The sequence below is a fragment of the Parasteatoda tepidariorum genome, chromosome 4 (genome assembly GCF_982258835.1).
Source record: "Parasteatoda tepidariorum strain Cologne lab strain chromosome 4, Ptep-v5.0, whole genome shotgun sequence".
Lineage (NCBI taxonomy): Eukaryota > Metazoa > Arthropoda > Arachnida > Araneae > Theridiidae > Parasteatoda > Parasteatoda tepidariorum.
Window position 1 is genome coordinate 4,342,788 of NC_141758.1, and position 13,719 is coordinate 4,356,506.

Sequence of the window (13,719 nt, forward strand, 5' to 3'; positions counted from 1 at the left end):
TACAAAATAGTCTATTGTTATTTTTGATAGCGCATCAGAGCCATCATAGCTCAGTGGTTAGAGCACTGGTCTCGTAAACCAGGGGTCGTGAGTTCAATCCTCACTGGTGGCTGGCATGTATATCATTTAAGTCAATCTCTCTTTTGCTTAAAGCAGTGAGGACTCAAATTATTATATAATTTTATTTAATTTCTAAAAATGCTGATGAATGGAGCATATTATCTGGAAGATTATTCCATATTACAAAATAGTGTATTGTTATTTTTGTTAGCGCATCAGAGCGATCATAGCTTAGTAGTTAGAGCACTGGTCTCGTAAACCAGGGGTCGTGAGTTCAATCCTCACTGGTGGCTGGCATGTATATCATTTAAGTAAATCTCTCTTTTGCTTAAAGCAGTGAGGACTCAAATTATTATATAATTTTATTTAATTTCTAAAAATGCTGATGAATGGAGCATATTATCTGGAAGATTATTCCATATTACAAAATAGTCTATTGTTATTTTTGACAGCGCATCAGAGCCATCATAGCTCAGTGGTTAGAGCACTGGTCTCGTAAACCAGGGGTCGTGAGTTCAATCCTCACTGGTGGCTGGCATGTATATCATTTAAGTCAATATCTCTTTTGCTTGAAGCAGTGAGGACTCAAATTATTATATAATTTTATTTAATTTCTAAAAATGCTGTTGAATGGAGCATATTATCTAGAAGATTATTCCATATTACAAAATAATCTATTGTTATTTTTGATAGCGCATCCGAGCCATCATAGCTCAGTGGTTAGAGCACTGGTCTCGTAAACCAGGGGTCGTGAGTTCAATCCTCACTGGTGGCTGGCATATATATCATTTAAGTAAATCTCTCTTTTGCTTAAAGCAGTGAAGACTCAAATTATTATATAATTTTATTTAATTTCTAAGAATGCTGATGAATGGAGCATATTATCTGGAAGATTATTCCATATTACAAAATAGTCTATTGTTATTTTTGATAGTGCATCAGAGCCATCAGAGCTCAGTGGTTAGAACACTGGTCTCGTGAACCAGGGGTCGTGAGTTCAATCCTCACTGGTGGCTGGCATGTATATCATTTAAGTCAATCTCTCTTTTGCTTAAAGCAGTGAGGACTCAAATTATTATATAATTTTATTTAATTTCTAAAAATGCTGGTGAATGGAGCATATTATCTGGAAGATTATTCCATATTACAAAATAGTGTATTGTTATTTTTGACAGCGCGTCAGAGCCATCATAGCTCAGTGGTTAGAGCACTGGTCTCGTAAACCAGGGGTCGTGAGTTCAATCTTCACTGGTGGCTGGCATGTATATCATTTAAGTAAATCTCTCTTTTGCTTAAAGCAGTGAGGACTCAAATTATTATATAATTTTATTTAATTTCTAAAAATGCTGATGAATGGAGCATATTATCTGGAAGATTATTCCATATTACAAAATAGTCTATTGTTATTTTTGATAGTGCATCAGAGCCATCAGAGCTCAGTGGTTAGAACACTGGTCTCGTGAACCAGGGGTCGTGAGTTCAATCCTCACTGGTGGCTGGCATGTATATCATTTAAGTCAATCTCTCTTTTGCTTAAAGCAGTGAGGACTCAAATTATTATATAATTTTATTTAATTTCTAAAAATGCTGGTGAATGGAGCATATTATCTGGAAGATTATTCCATATTACAAAATAGTGTATTGTTATTTTTGACAGCGCGTCTGAGCCATCATAGCTCAGTGGTTAGAGCACTGGTCTCGTAAACCAGGGGTCGTGAGTTCAATCCTCACTGGTGGCTGGCATGTATATCATTTAAGTAAATCTCTCTTTTGCTTAAAGCAGTGAGGACTCAAATTATTATATAATTTTATTTAATTTCTAAAAATGCTGATGAATGGAGCATATTATCTGGAAGATTATTCCATATTACAAAATAGTCTATTGTTATTTTTGACAGCGCATCAGAGCCATCATAGCTCAGTGGTTAGAGCACTGGTCTCGTAAACCAGGGGTCGTGAGTTCAATCCTCACTGGTGGCTGGCATGTATATCATTTAAGTCAATATCTCTTTTGCTTGAAGCAGTGAGGACTCAAATTATTATATAATTTTATTTAATTTCTAAAAATGCTGTTGAATGGAGCATATTATCTAGAAGATTATTCCATATTACAAAATAATCTATTGTTATTTTTGATAGCGCATCCGAGCCATCATAGCTCAGTGGTTAGAGCACTGGTCTCGTAAACCAGGGGTCGTGAGTTCAATCCTCACTGGTGGCTGGCATGTATATCATTTAAGTCAATCTCTCTTTTGCTTAAAGCAGTGAAGACTCAAATTATTATATAATTTTATTTAATTTCTAAAAATGCTGATAAATGGAGCATATTATCTGGAAGATTATTCCATATTACAAAATAGTCTATTGTTATTTTTGATAGTGCATCAGAGCCATCAGAGCTCAGTGGTTAGAACACTGGTCTCGTGAACCAGGGGTCGTGAGTTCAATCCTCACTGGTGGCTGGCATGTATATCATTTAAGTCAATCTCTCTTTTGCTTAAAGCAGTGAGGACTCAAATTATTATATAATTTTATTTAATTTCTAAAAATGCTGATGAATGGAGCATATTATCTGGAAGATTATTCCATATTACAAAATAGTGTATTGTTATTTTTGTTAGCGCATCAGAGCGATCATAGCTTAGTGGTTAGAGCACTGGTCTCGTAAACCAGGGGTCGTGAGTTCAATCCTCACTGGTAGCTGGCATGTATATCATTTAAGTCAATCTCTCTTTTGCTTAAAGCAGTGAGGACTCAAATTATTATATAATTTTATTTAATTTCTAAAAATGCTGGTGAATGGAGCATATTATCTGGAAGATTATTCCATATTACAAAATAGTCTATTGTTATTTTTGACAGCGCGTCAGAGCCATCATAGCTCAGTGGTTAGAGCACTGGTCTCGTAAACCAGGGGTCGTGAGTTCAATCCTCACTGGTGGCTGGCATGTATATCATTTAAGTCAATCTCTCTTTTGCTTAAAGCAGTGAAGACTCAAATTATTATATAATTTTATTTAATTTCTAAAAATGCTGATGAATGGAGCATATTATCTGGAAGATTATTCCATATTACAAAATAGTGTATTGTTATTTTTGTTAGCGCATCAGAGCGATCATAGCTTAGTGCTTAGAGCACTGGTCTCGTAAACCAGGGGTCGTGAGTTCAATTCTCTCTGGTGGCTGGCATGTATATCATTTAAGTCAATCTCTCTTTTGCTTAAAGCAGTGAGGACTCAAATTATTATATAATTTTATTTAATTTCTAAAAATGCTGATGAATGGAGCATATTATCTGGAAGATTATTCCATATTACAAAATAGTCTATTGTTATTTTTGACAGCGCATCAGAGCCATCATAGCTCAGTGGTTAGAGCACTGGTCTCGTAAACCAGGGGTCGTGAGTTCAATTCTCACTGGTGGCTGGCATGTATATCATTTAAGTCAATCTCTCTTTTGCTTAAAGCAGTGAGGACTCAAATTATTATATAATTGTATTTAATTTCTAAAAATGCTGGTGAATGGAGCATATTATCTGGAAGATTATTCCATATTACAAAATAGTCTATTGTTATTTTTGACAGCGCGTCAGAGCCATCATAGCTCAGTGGTTAGAGCACTGGTCTCGTAAACCAGGGGTCGTGAGTTCAATCCTCACTGGTGGCTGGCATGTATATCATTTAAGTCAATCTCTCTTTTGCTTAAAGCAGTGAAGACTCAAATTATTATATAATTTTATTTAATTTCTAAAAATGCTGATGAATGGAGCATATTATCTGGAAGATTATTCCATATTACAAAATAGTGTATTGTTATTTTTGTTAGCGCATCAGAGCGATCATAGCTTAGTGGTTAGAGCACTGGTCTCGTAAACCAGGGGTCGTAAGTTCAATCCTCACTGGTGGCTGCATTATTGAAATCGATTTCTATATTAATTAACATTTGTGATAAAGTACATAACATGTTTGAACAAAATAAGGATGTTTTACATACAATAAATTAAAATGCATGGCTGTTAGCATTACCCGAGAAATACCACGTGGAGGTCGCCATGCTGCATTTCTAATCGGGGAGTTTTGATTTTGGCAGTTCCCCTTGCCTACTGCCAATAGAAGTTTCAATTAAATTTTTTCTAAAAAACTTTTTTTTCTGCGCAGCTCTAAGAAATTAACACTAAGCATTCAGAATTTCTTTGAAAACACAATTATAGATTTAGCATCTTGGAGCAATTACTGAATGGCTGTCAAATGACTTAGCTCTTGACAGGCCAACATAAAGTTGTCCATGACTAAAAACTTGTTTAGTCAATACTAAACTGATTTTCTCAAAAGTCTGACCTTGTGACTTATTTATAGTCATGGAGAAGGTCAGCCTAATTAATTCCTAATTGAGTTTAAATTAAATATTACCCTGTTTTTAGGGCATGAATCTGAATTGAACAACCTGATAATGCTCACTCTGGTTAATGTTTCCGTTTTAAAAAGCGCTATATGTTGAGCCACCTCATGTGACATTTGCCATGTGACATTTTTAGCAGCAATCATTGGTCGATTTTCTAACGTTGCCATTCGGGGAGTTGTAATGAGGCTTTTTTTTGGTGCCGTGAAAGAGAAATATATATATAGATTACAAAATAGTGTATTATTATTCTTGTTAGCGCATCCGAGACATCATAGCTCAGTGGTTAGAGCACTGGTCTCGTGAACCAGGGGTCGTGAGTTCAATCCTCACTGGTGGCTGGCATGTATATCATTTAAGTCAATCTCTCTTTTGCTTAAAGCAGTGAGGACTCAAATTATTATATAATTTTATTTAATTTCTAAAAATGCTGATGAATGGAGCATATTATCTGGAAGATTATTCCATATTACAAAATAGTCTATTGTTATTTTTGTTAGCGCATCAGAGCGATCATAGCTCAGTGGTTAGAGCACTGGTCTCGTAAACCAGGGGTCGTAAGTTCAATCCTCACTGGTGGCTGGCATGTATATCATTTAAGTCAATCTCTCTTTTGCTTAAAGCAGTGAGGACTCAAATTATTATATAATTTTATTTAATTTCTAAATATGCTGATGAATGGAGCATATTATCTGGAAGATTATTCCATATTACAAAATAGTCTATTGTTATTTTTGATAGCGCATCAGAGCCATCATAGCTCAGTGGTTAGAGCACTGGTCTCGTAAACCAGGGGTCGTGAGTTCAATCCTCACTGGTGGCTGGCATGTATATCATTTAAGTCAATCTCTCTTTTGCTTAAAGCAGTGAGGACTCAAATTATTATATAATTTTATTTAATTTCTAAAAATGCTGATGAATGGAGCATATTATCTGGAAGATTATTCCATATTACAAAATAGTGTATTGTTATTTTTGTTAGCGCATCAGAGCGATCATAGCTTAGTAGTTAGAGCACTGGTCTCGTAAACCAGGGGTCGTGAGTTCAATCCTCACTGGTGGCTGGCATGTATATCATTTAAGTAAATCTCTCTTTTGCTTAAAGCAGTGAGGACTCAAATTATTATATAATTTTATTTAATTTCTAAAAATGCTGATGAATGGAGCATATTATCTGGAAGATTATTCCATATTACAAAATAGTCTATTGTTATTTTTGACAGCGCATCAGAGCCATCATAGCTCAGTGGTTAGAGCACTGGTCTCGTAAACCAGGGGTCGTGAGTTCAATCCTCACTGGTGGCTGGCATGTATATCATTTAAGTCAATATCTCTTTTGCTTGAAGCAGTGAGGACTCAAATTATTATATAATTTTATTTAATTTCTAAAAATGCTGTTGAATGGAGCATATTATCTAGAAGATTATTCCATATTACAAAATAATCTATTGTTATTTTTGATAGCGCATCCGAGCCATCATAGCTCAGTGGTTAGAGCACTGGTCTCGTAAACCAGGGGTCGTGAGTTCAATCCTCACTGGTGGCTGGCATGTATATCATTTAAGTCAATCTCTCTTTTGCTTAAAGCAGTGAAGACTCAAATTATTATATAATTTTATTTAATTTCTAAAAATGCTGATAAATGGAGCATATTATCTGGAAGATTATTCCATATTACAAAATAGTCTATTGTTATTTTTGATAGTGCATCAGAGCCATCAGAGCTCTGTGGTTAGAACACTGGTCTCGTGAACCAGGGGTCGTGAGTTCAATCCTCACTGGTGGCTGGCATGTATATCATTTAAGTCAATCTCTCTTTTGCTTAAAGCAGTGAGGACTCAAATTATTATATAATTTTATTTAATTTCTAAAAATGCTGATGAATGGAGCATATTATCTGGAAGATTATTCCATATTACAAAATAGTGTATTGTTATTTTTGTTAGCGCATCAGAGCGATCATAGCTTAGTGGTTAGAGCACTGGTCTCGTAAACCAGGGGTCGTAAGTTCAATCCTCACTTTTGGCTGCATTATTGAAATCGATTTCTATATTAATTAACATTTGTGATAAAGTACATAACATGTTTGAACAAAATGAGGATGTTTTACATACAATAAGTTAAAATGCATGGCTGTTAGCATTACCCGAGAAATACCACGTGGAGGTCGCCATGCTGCATTTCTAATCGGGGAGTTTTGATTTTGGCAGTTCCCCTTGCCTACTGCCAATAGAAGTTTCAATTAAATTTTTTCTAAAAAACTTTTTTTTCTGCGCAGCTCTAAGAAATTAACACTAAGCATTCAGAATTTCTTTGAAAACACAATTATAGATTTAGCATCTTGGAGCAATTACTGAATGGCTGTCAAATGACTTAGCTCTTGACAGGCCAACATAAAGTTGTCCATGACTAAAAACTTGTTTAGTCAATACTAAACTGATTTTCTCAAAAGTCTGACCTTGTGACTTATTTATAGTCATGGAGAAGGTCAGCCTAATTAATTCCTAATTGAGTTTAAATTAAATATTACCCTGTTTTTAGGGCATGAATCTGAATTGAACAACCTGATAATGCTCACTCTGGTTAATGTTTCCGTTTTAAAAAGCGCTATATGTTGAGCCACCTCATGTGACATTTGCCATGTGACATTTTTAGCAGCAATCATTGGTCGATTTTCTAACGTTGCCATTCGGGGAGTTGTAATGAGGCTTTTTTTTGGTGCCGTGAAAGAGAAATATATATATAGATTACAAAATAGTGTATTATTATTCTTGTTAGCGCATCCGAGACATCATAGCTCAGTGGTTAGAGCACTGGTCTCGTGAACCAGGGGTCGTGAGTTCAATCCTCACTGGTGGCTGGCATGTATATCATTTAAGTCAATCTCTCTTTTGCTTAAAGCAGTGAGGACTCAAATTATTATATAATTTTATTTAATTTCTAAAAATGCTGATGAATGGAGCATATTATCTGGAAGATTATTCCATATTACAAAATAGTCTATTGTTATTTTTGTTAGCGCATCAGAGCGATCATAGCTCAGTGGTTAGAGCACTGGTCTCGTAAACCAGGGGTCGTAAGTTCAATCCTCACTGGTGGCTGGCATGTATATCATTTAAGTCAATCTCTCTTTTGCTTAAAGCAGTGAGGACTCAAATTATTATATAATTTTATTTAATTTCTAAATATGCTGATGAATGGAGCATATTATCTGGAAGATTATTCCATATTACAAAATAGTCTATTGTTATTTTTGATAGCGCATCAGAGCCATCATAGCTCAGTGGTTAGAGCACTGGTCTCGTAAACCAGGGGTCGTGAGTTCAATCCTCACTGGTGGCTGGCATGTATATCATTTAAGTCAATCTCTCTTTTGCTTAAAGCAGTGAGGACTCAAATTATTATATAATTTTATTTAATTTCTAAAAATGCTGATGAATGGAGCATATTATCTGGAAGATTATTCCATATTACAAAATAGTGTATTGTTATTTTTGTTAGCGCATCAGAGCGATCATAGCTTAGTAGTTAGAGCACTGGTCTCGTAAACCAGGGGTCGTGAGTTCAATCCTCACTGGTGGCTGGCATGTATATCATTTAAGTAAATCTCTCTTTTGCTTAAAGCAGTGAGGACTCAAATTATTATATAATTTTATTTAATTTCTAAAAATGCTGATGAATGGAGCATATTATCTGGAAGATTATTCCATATTACAAAATAGTCTATTGTTATTTTTGACAGCGCATCAGAGCCATCATAGCTCAGTGGTTAGAGCACTGGTCTCGTAAACCAGGGGTCGTGAGTTCAATCCTCACTGGTGGCTGGCATGTATATCATTTAAGTCAATATCTCTTTTGCTTGAAGCAGTGAGGACTCAAATTATTATATAATTTTATTTAATTTCTAAAAATGCTGTTGAATGGAGCATATTATCTAGAAGATTATTCCATATTACAAAATAATCTATTGTTATTTTTGATAGCGCATCCGAGCCATCATAGCTCAGTGGTTAGAGCACTGGTCTCGTAAACCAGGGGTCGTGAGTTCAATCCTCACTGGTGGCTGGCATGTATATCATTTAAGTCAATCTCTCTTTTGCTTAAAGCAGTGAAGACTCAAATTATTATATAATTTTATTTAATTTCTAAAAATGCTGATAAATGGAGCATATTATCTGGAAGATTATTCCATATTACAAAATAGTCTATTGTTATTTTTGATAGTGCATCAGAGCCATCAGAGCTCTGTGGTTAGAACACTGGTCTCGTGAACCAGGGGTCGTGAGTTCAATCCTCACTGGTGGCTGGCATGTATATCATTTAAGTCAATCTCTCTTTTGCTTAAAGCAGTGAGGACTCAAATTATTATATAATTTTATTTAATTTCTAAAAATGCTGATGAATGGAGCATATTATCTGGAAGATTATTCCATATTACAAAATAGTGTATTGTTATTTTTGTTAGCGCATCAGAGCGATCATAGCTTAGTGGTTAGAGCACTGGTCTCGTAAACCAGGGGTCGTAAGTTCAATCCTCACTTTTGGCTGCATTATTGAAATCGATTTCTATATTAATTAACATTTGTGATAAAGTACATAACATGTTTGAACAAAATGAGGATGTTTTACATACAATAAGTTAAAATGCATGGCTGTTAGCATTACCCGAGAAATACCACGTGGAGGTCGCCATGCTGCATTTCTAATCGGGGAGTTTTGATTTTGGCAGTTCCCCTTGCCTACTGCCAATAGAAGTTTCAATTAAATTTTTTCTAAAAAACTTTTTTTTCTGCGCAGCTCTAAGAAATTAACACTAAGCATTCAGAATTTCTTTGAAAACACAATTATAGATTTAGCATCTTGGAGCAATTACTGAATGGCTGTCAAATGACTTAGCTCTTGACAGGCCAACATAAAGTTGTCCATGACTAAAAACTTGTTTAGTCAATACTAAACTGATTTTCTCAAAAGTCTGACCTTGTGACTTATTTATAGTCATGGAGAAGGTCAGCCTAATTAATTCCTAATTGAGTTTAAATTAAATATTACCCTGTTTTTAGGGCATGAATCTGAATTGAACAACCTGATAATGCTCACTCTGGTTAATGTTTCCGTTTTAAAAAGCGCTATATGTTGAGCCACCTCATGTGACATTTGCCATGTGACATTTTTAGCAGCAATCATTGGTCGATTTTCTAACGTTGCCATTCGGGGAGTTGTAATGAGGCTTTTTTTTGGTGCCGTGAAAGAGAAATATATATATAGATTACAAAATAGTGTATTATTATTCTTGTTAGCGCATCCGAGACATCATAGCTCAGTGGTTAGAGCACTGGTCTCGTGAACCAGGGGTCGTGAGTTCAATCCTCACTGGTGGCTGGCATGTATATCATTTAAGTCAATCTCTCTTTTGCTTAAAGCAGTGAGGACTCAAATTATTATATAATTTTATTTAATTTCTAAAAATGCTGATGAATGGAGCATATTATCTGGAAGATTATTCCATATTACAAAATAGTCTATTGTTATTTTTGTTAGCGCATCAGAGCGATCATAGCTCAGTGGTTAGAGCACTGGTCTCGTAAACCAGGGGTCGTAAGTTCAATCCTCACTGGTGGCTGGCATGTATATCATTTAAGTCAATCTCTCTTTTGCTTAAAGCAGTGAGGACTCAAATTATTATATAATTTTATTTAATTTCTAAATATGCTGATGAATGGAGCATATTATCTGGAAGATTATTCCATATTACAAAATAGTCTATTGTTATTTTTGATAGCGCATCAGAGCCATCATAGCTCAGTGGTTAGAGCACTGGTCTCGTAAACCAGGGGTCGTGAGTTCAATCCTCACTGGTGGCTGGCATGTATATCATTTAAGTCAATCTCTCTTTTGCTTAAAGCAGTGAGGACTCAAATTATTATATAATTTTATTTAATTTCTAAAAATGCTGATGAATGGAGCATATTATCTGGAAGATTATTCCATATTACAAAATAGTGTATTGTTATTTTTGTTAGCGCATCAGAGCGATCATAGCTTAGTAGTTAGAGCACTGGTCTCGTAAACCAGGGGTCGTGAGTTCAATCCTCACTGGTGGCTGGCATGTATATCATTTAAGTAAATCTCTCTTTTGCTTAAAGCAGTGAGGACTCAAATTATTATATAATTTTATTTAATTTCTAAAAATGCTGATGAATGGAGCATATTATCTGGAAGATTATTCCATATTACAAAATAGTCTATTGTTATTTTTGACAGCGCATCAGAGCCATCATAGCTCAGTGGTTAGAGCACTGGTCTCGTAAACCAGGGGTCGTGAGTTCAATCCTCACTGGTGGCTGGCATGTATATCATTTAAGTCAATATCTCTTTTGCTTGAAGCAGTGAGGACTCAAATTATTATATAATTTTATTTAATTTCTAAAAATGCTGTTGAATGGAGCATATTATCTAGAAGATTATTCCATATTACAAAATAATCTATTGTTATTTTTGATAGCGCATCCGAGCCATCATAGCTCAGTGGTTAGAGCACTGGTCTCGTAAACCAGGGGTCGTGAGTTCAATCCTCACTGGTGGCTGGCATGTATATCATTTAAGTCAATCTCTCTTTTGCTTAAAGCAGTGAAGACTCAAATTATTATATAATTTTATTTAATTTCTAAAAATGCTGATAAATGGAGCATATTATCTGGAAGATTATTCCATATTACAAAATAGTCTATTGTTATTTTTGATAGTGCATCAGAGCCATCAGAGCTCTGTGGTTAGAACACTGGTCTCGTGAACCAGGGGTCGTGAGTTCAATCCTCACTGGTGGCTGGCATGTATATCATTTAAGTCAATCTCTCTTTTGCTTAAAGCAGTGAGGACTCAAATTATTATATAATTTTATTTAATTTCTAAAAATGCTGATGAATGGAGCATATTATCTGGAAGATTATTCCATATTACAAAATAGTGTATTGTTATTTTTGTTAGCGCATCAGAGCGATCATAGCTTAGTGGTTAGAGCACTGGTCTCGTAAACCAGGGGTCGTGAGTTCAATCCTCACTGGTGGCTGGCATGTATATCATTTAAGTCAATCTCTCTTTTGCTTAAAGCAGTGAGGACTCAAAATATTATATAATTTTATTTAATTTCTAAAAATGCTGGTGAATGGAGCATATTATCTGGAAGATTATTCCATATTACAAAATAGTCTATTGTTATTTTTGACAGCTCGTCAGAGCCATCATAGCTCAGTGGTTAGAGCACTGGTCTCGTAAACCAGGGGTCGTGAGTTCAATCCTCACTGGTGGCTGGCATGTATATCATTTAAGTCAATCTCTCTTTTGCTTAAAGCAGTGAAGACTCAAATTATTATATAATTTTATTTAATTTCTAAAAATGCTGATGAATGGAGCATATTATCTGGAAGATTATTCCATATTACAAAATAGTGTATTGTTATTTTTGTTAGCGCATCAGAGCGATCATAGCTTAGTGGTTAGAGCACTGGTCTCGTAAACCAGGGGTCGTGAGTTCAATTCTCACTGGTGGCTGGCATGTATATCATTTAAGTCAATCTCTCTTTTGCTTAAAGCAGTGAGGACTCAAATTATTATATAATTTTATTTAATTTCTAAAAATGCTGATGAATGGAGCATATTATCTGGAAGATTATTCCATATTACAAAATAGTGTATTGTTATTTTTGTTAGCGCATCAGAGCGATCATAGCTTAGTGGTTAGAGCACTGGTCTCGTAAACCAGGGGTCGTGAGTTCAATCCTCACTGGTGGCTGGCATGTATATCATTTAAGTCAATCTCTATTTTGCTTAAAGCAGTGAAGACTCAAATTATTATATAATTTTATTTAATTTCTAAAAATGCTGATGAATGGAGCATATTATCTGGAAGATTATTCCATATTACAAAATAGTCTATTGTTATTTTTGATAGCGCATCAGAGCCATCATAGCTCAGTGGTTAGAGCACTGGTCTCGTGAACCAGGGGTCGTGAGTTCAATCCTCACTGGTGGCTGGCATGTATATCATTTAAGTCAATCTCTCTTTTGCTTAAAGCAGTGAGGACTCAAATTATTATATAATTTTATTTAATTTCTAAAAATGCTGATGAATGGAGCATATTATCTGGAAGATTATTCCATATTACAAAATAGTGTATTGTTATTTTTGTTAGCGCATCAGAGCGATCATAGCTTAGTAGTTAGAGCACTGGTCTCGTAAACCAGGGGTCGTGAGTTCAATCCTCACTAGTGGCTGGCTTGTATATCATTTAAGTAAATCTCTCTTTTGCTTAAAGCAGTAAGGACTCAAATTATTATATAATTTTATTTAATTTCTAAAAATGCTGTTGAATGGAGCATATTATCTAGAAGATTATTCCATATTACAAAATAATCTATTGTTATTTTTGATAGCGCATCAGAGCCATCATAGCTCAGTGGTTAGAGCACTGGTCTCGTAAACCAGGGGTCGTGAGTTCAGTCCTCACTGGTGGCTGGCATGTATATCATTTAAGTCAATCTCTCTTTTGCTTAAAGCAGTGAGGACTCAAATTATTATATAATTTTATTTAATTTCTAAAAATGCTGTTGAATGGAGCATATTATCTGGAAGATTATTCCATATTACAAAATAATCTATTGTTATTTTTGATAGCGCATCAGAGCCATCATAGCTCAGGTGTTAGAGCACTGGTCTCGTAAACCAGGGGTCGTGAGTTCAATCCTCACTGGTGGCTGGTTCATTTAAATCATTCTCTCTTTTGCTTAAAGCAGTGAGGACTCAAATTATTATATAATTTTATTTAATTTCTAAAAATGCTGTTGAATGGAGCATATTATCTAGAAGATTATTCCATATTACAAAATAATCTATTGTTATTTTTGATAGCGCATCCGAGCCATCATAGCTCAGTGGTTAGAGCACTAGTCTCGTAAACCAGGGGTCGTGAGTTCAATCCTCACTGGTGGCTGGCATGTATGTCATTTAAATCATTCTTGCTTTTTTTTAAGATGTAAGATTCAGATTAAAATGAAATTTTATTTAATTTTTAAAAAATTTGATCAATGGATCATATTATCTGAAAGATTATTCACGAAAATGTTCGTGAGTGGTAGATACCCTATTTCAACTGAAGCATGTACCTCACAATTTTTAAAACTTTCCGAGTTTGTTTTTCTTTAGTAGTAGTAAAATTAAAATAGTATAACAGACGCATGTAGATAAATATTTTCTATTTTTAGGA

General features: G+C 34.9%; 45 non-coding genes across 45 annotated transcripts; all 45 read left to right on the forward strand.

The window, feature by feature from the left end:
- Positions 1-39: 39 nt before the first annotated feature.
- On the forward strand, positions 40-112 carry TRNAT-CGU (transfer RNA threonine (anticodon CGU)). Its single transcript has one exon. It is a non-coding gene; the product is annotated as a tRNA-Thr (tRNA).
- Positions 113-280: 168 nt separating this feature from the next.
- On the forward strand, positions 281-353 carry TRNAT-CGU (transfer RNA threonine (anticodon CGU)). The gene has a single exon. It is a non-coding gene; the product is annotated as a tRNA-Thr (tRNA).
- A 168-nt stretch (positions 354-521) lies between these two features.
- On the forward strand, positions 522-594 carry TRNAT-CGU (transfer RNA threonine (anticodon CGU)). The gene has a single exon. It is a non-coding gene; the product is annotated as a tRNA-Thr (tRNA).
- A 168-nt stretch (positions 595-762) lies between these two features.
- TRNAT-CGU (transfer RNA threonine (anticodon CGU)) lies at positions 763-835 on the forward strand. Its single transcript has one exon. It is a non-coding gene; the product is annotated as a tRNA-Thr (tRNA).
- A 168-nt stretch (positions 836-1,003) lies between these two features.
- On the forward strand, positions 1,004-1,076 carry TRNAT-CGU (transfer RNA threonine (anticodon CGU)). Its single transcript has one exon. It is a non-coding gene; the product is annotated as a tRNA-Thr (tRNA).
- Positions 1,077-1,244: 168 nt separating this feature from the next.
- On the forward strand, positions 1,245-1,317 carry TRNAT-CGU (transfer RNA threonine (anticodon CGU)). The gene has a single exon. It is a non-coding gene; the product is annotated as a tRNA-Thr (tRNA).
- Positions 1,318-1,485: 168 nt separating this feature from the next.
- On the forward strand, positions 1,486-1,558 carry TRNAT-CGU (transfer RNA threonine (anticodon CGU)). The gene has a single exon. It is a non-coding gene; the product is annotated as a tRNA-Thr (tRNA).
- A 168-nt stretch (positions 1,559-1,726) lies between these two features.
- Positions 1,727-1,799, forward strand: TRNAT-CGU (transfer RNA threonine (anticodon CGU)). Its single transcript has one exon. It is a non-coding gene; the product is annotated as a tRNA-Thr (tRNA).
- A 168-nt stretch (positions 1,800-1,967) lies between these two features.
- Positions 1,968-2,040, forward strand: TRNAT-CGU (transfer RNA threonine (anticodon CGU)). The gene has a single exon. It is a non-coding gene; the product is annotated as a tRNA-Thr (tRNA).
- A 168-nt stretch (positions 2,041-2,208) lies between these two features.
- Positions 2,209-2,281, forward strand: TRNAT-CGU (transfer RNA threonine (anticodon CGU)). Its single transcript has one exon. It is a non-coding gene; the product is annotated as a tRNA-Thr (tRNA).
- Positions 2,282-2,449: 168 nt separating this feature from the next.
- TRNAT-CGU (transfer RNA threonine (anticodon CGU)) lies at positions 2,450-2,522 on the forward strand. The gene has a single exon. It is a non-coding gene; the product is annotated as a tRNA-Thr (tRNA).
- Positions 2,523-2,690: 168 nt separating this feature from the next.
- On the forward strand, positions 2,691-2,763 carry TRNAT-CGU (transfer RNA threonine (anticodon CGU)). The gene has a single exon. It is a non-coding gene; the product is annotated as a tRNA-Thr (tRNA).
- A 168-nt stretch (positions 2,764-2,931) lies between these two features.
- TRNAT-CGU (transfer RNA threonine (anticodon CGU)) lies at positions 2,932-3,004 on the forward strand. Its single transcript has one exon. It is a non-coding gene; the product is annotated as a tRNA-Thr (tRNA).
- Positions 3,005-3,413: 409 nt separating this feature from the next.
- TRNAT-CGU (transfer RNA threonine (anticodon CGU)) lies at positions 3,414-3,486 on the forward strand. The gene has a single exon. It is a non-coding gene; the product is annotated as a tRNA-Thr (tRNA).
- Positions 3,487-3,654: 168 nt separating this feature from the next.
- On the forward strand, positions 3,655-3,727 carry TRNAT-CGU (transfer RNA threonine (anticodon CGU)). Its single transcript has one exon. It is a non-coding gene; the product is annotated as a tRNA-Thr (tRNA).
- Positions 3,728-3,895: 168 nt separating this feature from the next.
- Positions 3,896-3,968, forward strand: TRNAT-CGU (transfer RNA threonine (anticodon CGU)). Its single transcript has one exon. It is a non-coding gene; the product is annotated as a tRNA-Thr (tRNA).
- Positions 3,969-4,727: 759 nt separating this feature from the next.
- Positions 4,728-4,800, forward strand: TRNAT-CGU (transfer RNA threonine (anticodon CGU)). The gene has a single exon. It is a non-coding gene; the product is annotated as a tRNA-Thr (tRNA).
- A 168-nt stretch (positions 4,801-4,968) lies between these two features.
- TRNAT-CGU (transfer RNA threonine (anticodon CGU)) lies at positions 4,969-5,041 on the forward strand. The gene has a single exon. It is a non-coding gene; the product is annotated as a tRNA-Thr (tRNA).
- Positions 5,042-5,209: 168 nt separating this feature from the next.
- On the forward strand, positions 5,210-5,282 carry TRNAT-CGU (transfer RNA threonine (anticodon CGU)). Its single transcript has one exon. It is a non-coding gene; the product is annotated as a tRNA-Thr (tRNA).
- Positions 5,283-5,450: 168 nt separating this feature from the next.
- Positions 5,451-5,523, forward strand: TRNAT-CGU (transfer RNA threonine (anticodon CGU)). The gene has a single exon. It is a non-coding gene; the product is annotated as a tRNA-Thr (tRNA).
- A 168-nt stretch (positions 5,524-5,691) lies between these two features.
- TRNAT-CGU (transfer RNA threonine (anticodon CGU)) lies at positions 5,692-5,764 on the forward strand. The gene has a single exon. It is a non-coding gene; the product is annotated as a tRNA-Thr (tRNA).
- Positions 5,765-5,932: 168 nt separating this feature from the next.
- Positions 5,933-6,005, forward strand: TRNAT-CGU (transfer RNA threonine (anticodon CGU)). Its single transcript has one exon. It is a non-coding gene; the product is annotated as a tRNA-Thr (tRNA).
- Positions 6,006-6,414: 409 nt separating this feature from the next.
- On the forward strand, positions 6,415-6,490 carry TRNAT-CGU (transfer RNA threonine (anticodon CGU)). Its single transcript has one exon. It is a non-coding gene; the product is annotated as a tRNA-Thr (tRNA).
- A 756-nt stretch (positions 6,491-7,246) lies between these two features.
- On the forward strand, positions 7,247-7,319 carry TRNAT-CGU (transfer RNA threonine (anticodon CGU)). Its single transcript has one exon. It is a non-coding gene; the product is annotated as a tRNA-Thr (tRNA).
- A 168-nt stretch (positions 7,320-7,487) lies between these two features.
- On the forward strand, positions 7,488-7,560 carry TRNAT-CGU (transfer RNA threonine (anticodon CGU)). Its single transcript has one exon. It is a non-coding gene; the product is annotated as a tRNA-Thr (tRNA).
- A 168-nt stretch (positions 7,561-7,728) lies between these two features.
- TRNAT-CGU (transfer RNA threonine (anticodon CGU)) lies at positions 7,729-7,801 on the forward strand. The gene has a single exon. It is a non-coding gene; the product is annotated as a tRNA-Thr (tRNA).
- A 168-nt stretch (positions 7,802-7,969) lies between these two features.
- TRNAT-CGU (transfer RNA threonine (anticodon CGU)) lies at positions 7,970-8,042 on the forward strand. Its single transcript has one exon. It is a non-coding gene; the product is annotated as a tRNA-Thr (tRNA).
- Positions 8,043-8,210: 168 nt separating this feature from the next.
- On the forward strand, positions 8,211-8,283 carry TRNAT-CGU (transfer RNA threonine (anticodon CGU)). The gene has a single exon. It is a non-coding gene; the product is annotated as a tRNA-Thr (tRNA).
- A 168-nt stretch (positions 8,284-8,451) lies between these two features.
- TRNAT-CGU (transfer RNA threonine (anticodon CGU)) lies at positions 8,452-8,524 on the forward strand. Its single transcript has one exon. It is a non-coding gene; the product is annotated as a tRNA-Thr (tRNA).
- A 409-nt stretch (positions 8,525-8,933) lies between these two features.
- TRNAT-CGU (transfer RNA threonine (anticodon CGU)) lies at positions 8,934-9,009 on the forward strand. Its single transcript has one exon. It is a non-coding gene; the product is annotated as a tRNA-Thr (tRNA).
- A 756-nt stretch (positions 9,010-9,765) lies between these two features.
- TRNAT-CGU (transfer RNA threonine (anticodon CGU)) lies at positions 9,766-9,838 on the forward strand. Its single transcript has one exon. It is a non-coding gene; the product is annotated as a tRNA-Thr (tRNA).
- Positions 9,839-10,006: 168 nt separating this feature from the next.
- On the forward strand, positions 10,007-10,079 carry TRNAT-CGU (transfer RNA threonine (anticodon CGU)). The gene has a single exon. It is a non-coding gene; the product is annotated as a tRNA-Thr (tRNA).
- A 168-nt stretch (positions 10,080-10,247) lies between these two features.
- On the forward strand, positions 10,248-10,320 carry TRNAT-CGU (transfer RNA threonine (anticodon CGU)). The gene has a single exon. It is a non-coding gene; the product is annotated as a tRNA-Thr (tRNA).
- Positions 10,321-10,488: 168 nt separating this feature from the next.
- TRNAT-CGU (transfer RNA threonine (anticodon CGU)) lies at positions 10,489-10,561 on the forward strand. The gene has a single exon. It is a non-coding gene; the product is annotated as a tRNA-Thr (tRNA).
- Positions 10,562-10,729: 168 nt separating this feature from the next.
- TRNAT-CGU (transfer RNA threonine (anticodon CGU)) lies at positions 10,730-10,802 on the forward strand. Its single transcript has one exon. It is a non-coding gene; the product is annotated as a tRNA-Thr (tRNA).
- Positions 10,803-10,970: 168 nt separating this feature from the next.
- On the forward strand, positions 10,971-11,043 carry TRNAT-CGU (transfer RNA threonine (anticodon CGU)). Its single transcript has one exon. It is a non-coding gene; the product is annotated as a tRNA-Thr (tRNA).
- Positions 11,044-11,452: 409 nt separating this feature from the next.
- Positions 11,453-11,525, forward strand: TRNAT-CGU (transfer RNA threonine (anticodon CGU)). Its single transcript has one exon. It is a non-coding gene; the product is annotated as a tRNA-Thr (tRNA).
- Positions 11,526-11,693: 168 nt separating this feature from the next.
- On the forward strand, positions 11,694-11,766 carry TRNAT-CGU (transfer RNA threonine (anticodon CGU)). Its single transcript has one exon. It is a non-coding gene; the product is annotated as a tRNA-Thr (tRNA).
- Positions 11,767-11,934: 168 nt separating this feature from the next.
- On the forward strand, positions 11,935-12,007 carry TRNAT-CGU (transfer RNA threonine (anticodon CGU)). The gene has a single exon. It is a non-coding gene; the product is annotated as a tRNA-Thr (tRNA).
- Positions 12,008-12,175: 168 nt separating this feature from the next.
- On the forward strand, positions 12,176-12,248 carry TRNAT-CGU (transfer RNA threonine (anticodon CGU)). Its single transcript has one exon. It is a non-coding gene; the product is annotated as a tRNA-Thr (tRNA).
- A 168-nt stretch (positions 12,249-12,416) lies between these two features.
- On the forward strand, positions 12,417-12,489 carry TRNAT-CGU (transfer RNA threonine (anticodon CGU)). The gene has a single exon. It is a non-coding gene; the product is annotated as a tRNA-Thr (tRNA).
- A 168-nt stretch (positions 12,490-12,657) lies between these two features.
- On the forward strand, positions 12,658-12,730 carry TRNAT-CGU (transfer RNA threonine (anticodon CGU)). The gene has a single exon. It is a non-coding gene; the product is annotated as a tRNA-Thr (tRNA).
- A 168-nt stretch (positions 12,731-12,898) lies between these two features.
- TRNAT-CGU (transfer RNA threonine (anticodon CGU)) lies at positions 12,899-12,971 on the forward strand. The gene has a single exon. It is a non-coding gene; the product is annotated as a tRNA-Thr (tRNA).
- A 168-nt stretch (positions 12,972-13,139) lies between these two features.
- Positions 13,140-13,212, forward strand: TRNAT-CGU (transfer RNA threonine (anticodon CGU)). The gene has a single exon. It is a non-coding gene; the product is annotated as a tRNA-Thr (tRNA).
- A 161-nt stretch (positions 13,213-13,373) lies between these two features.
- Positions 13,374-13,446, forward strand: TRNAT-CGU (transfer RNA threonine (anticodon CGU)). Its single transcript has one exon. It is a non-coding gene; the product is annotated as a tRNA-Thr (tRNA).
- Positions 13,447-13,719: the final 273 nt, after the last annotated feature.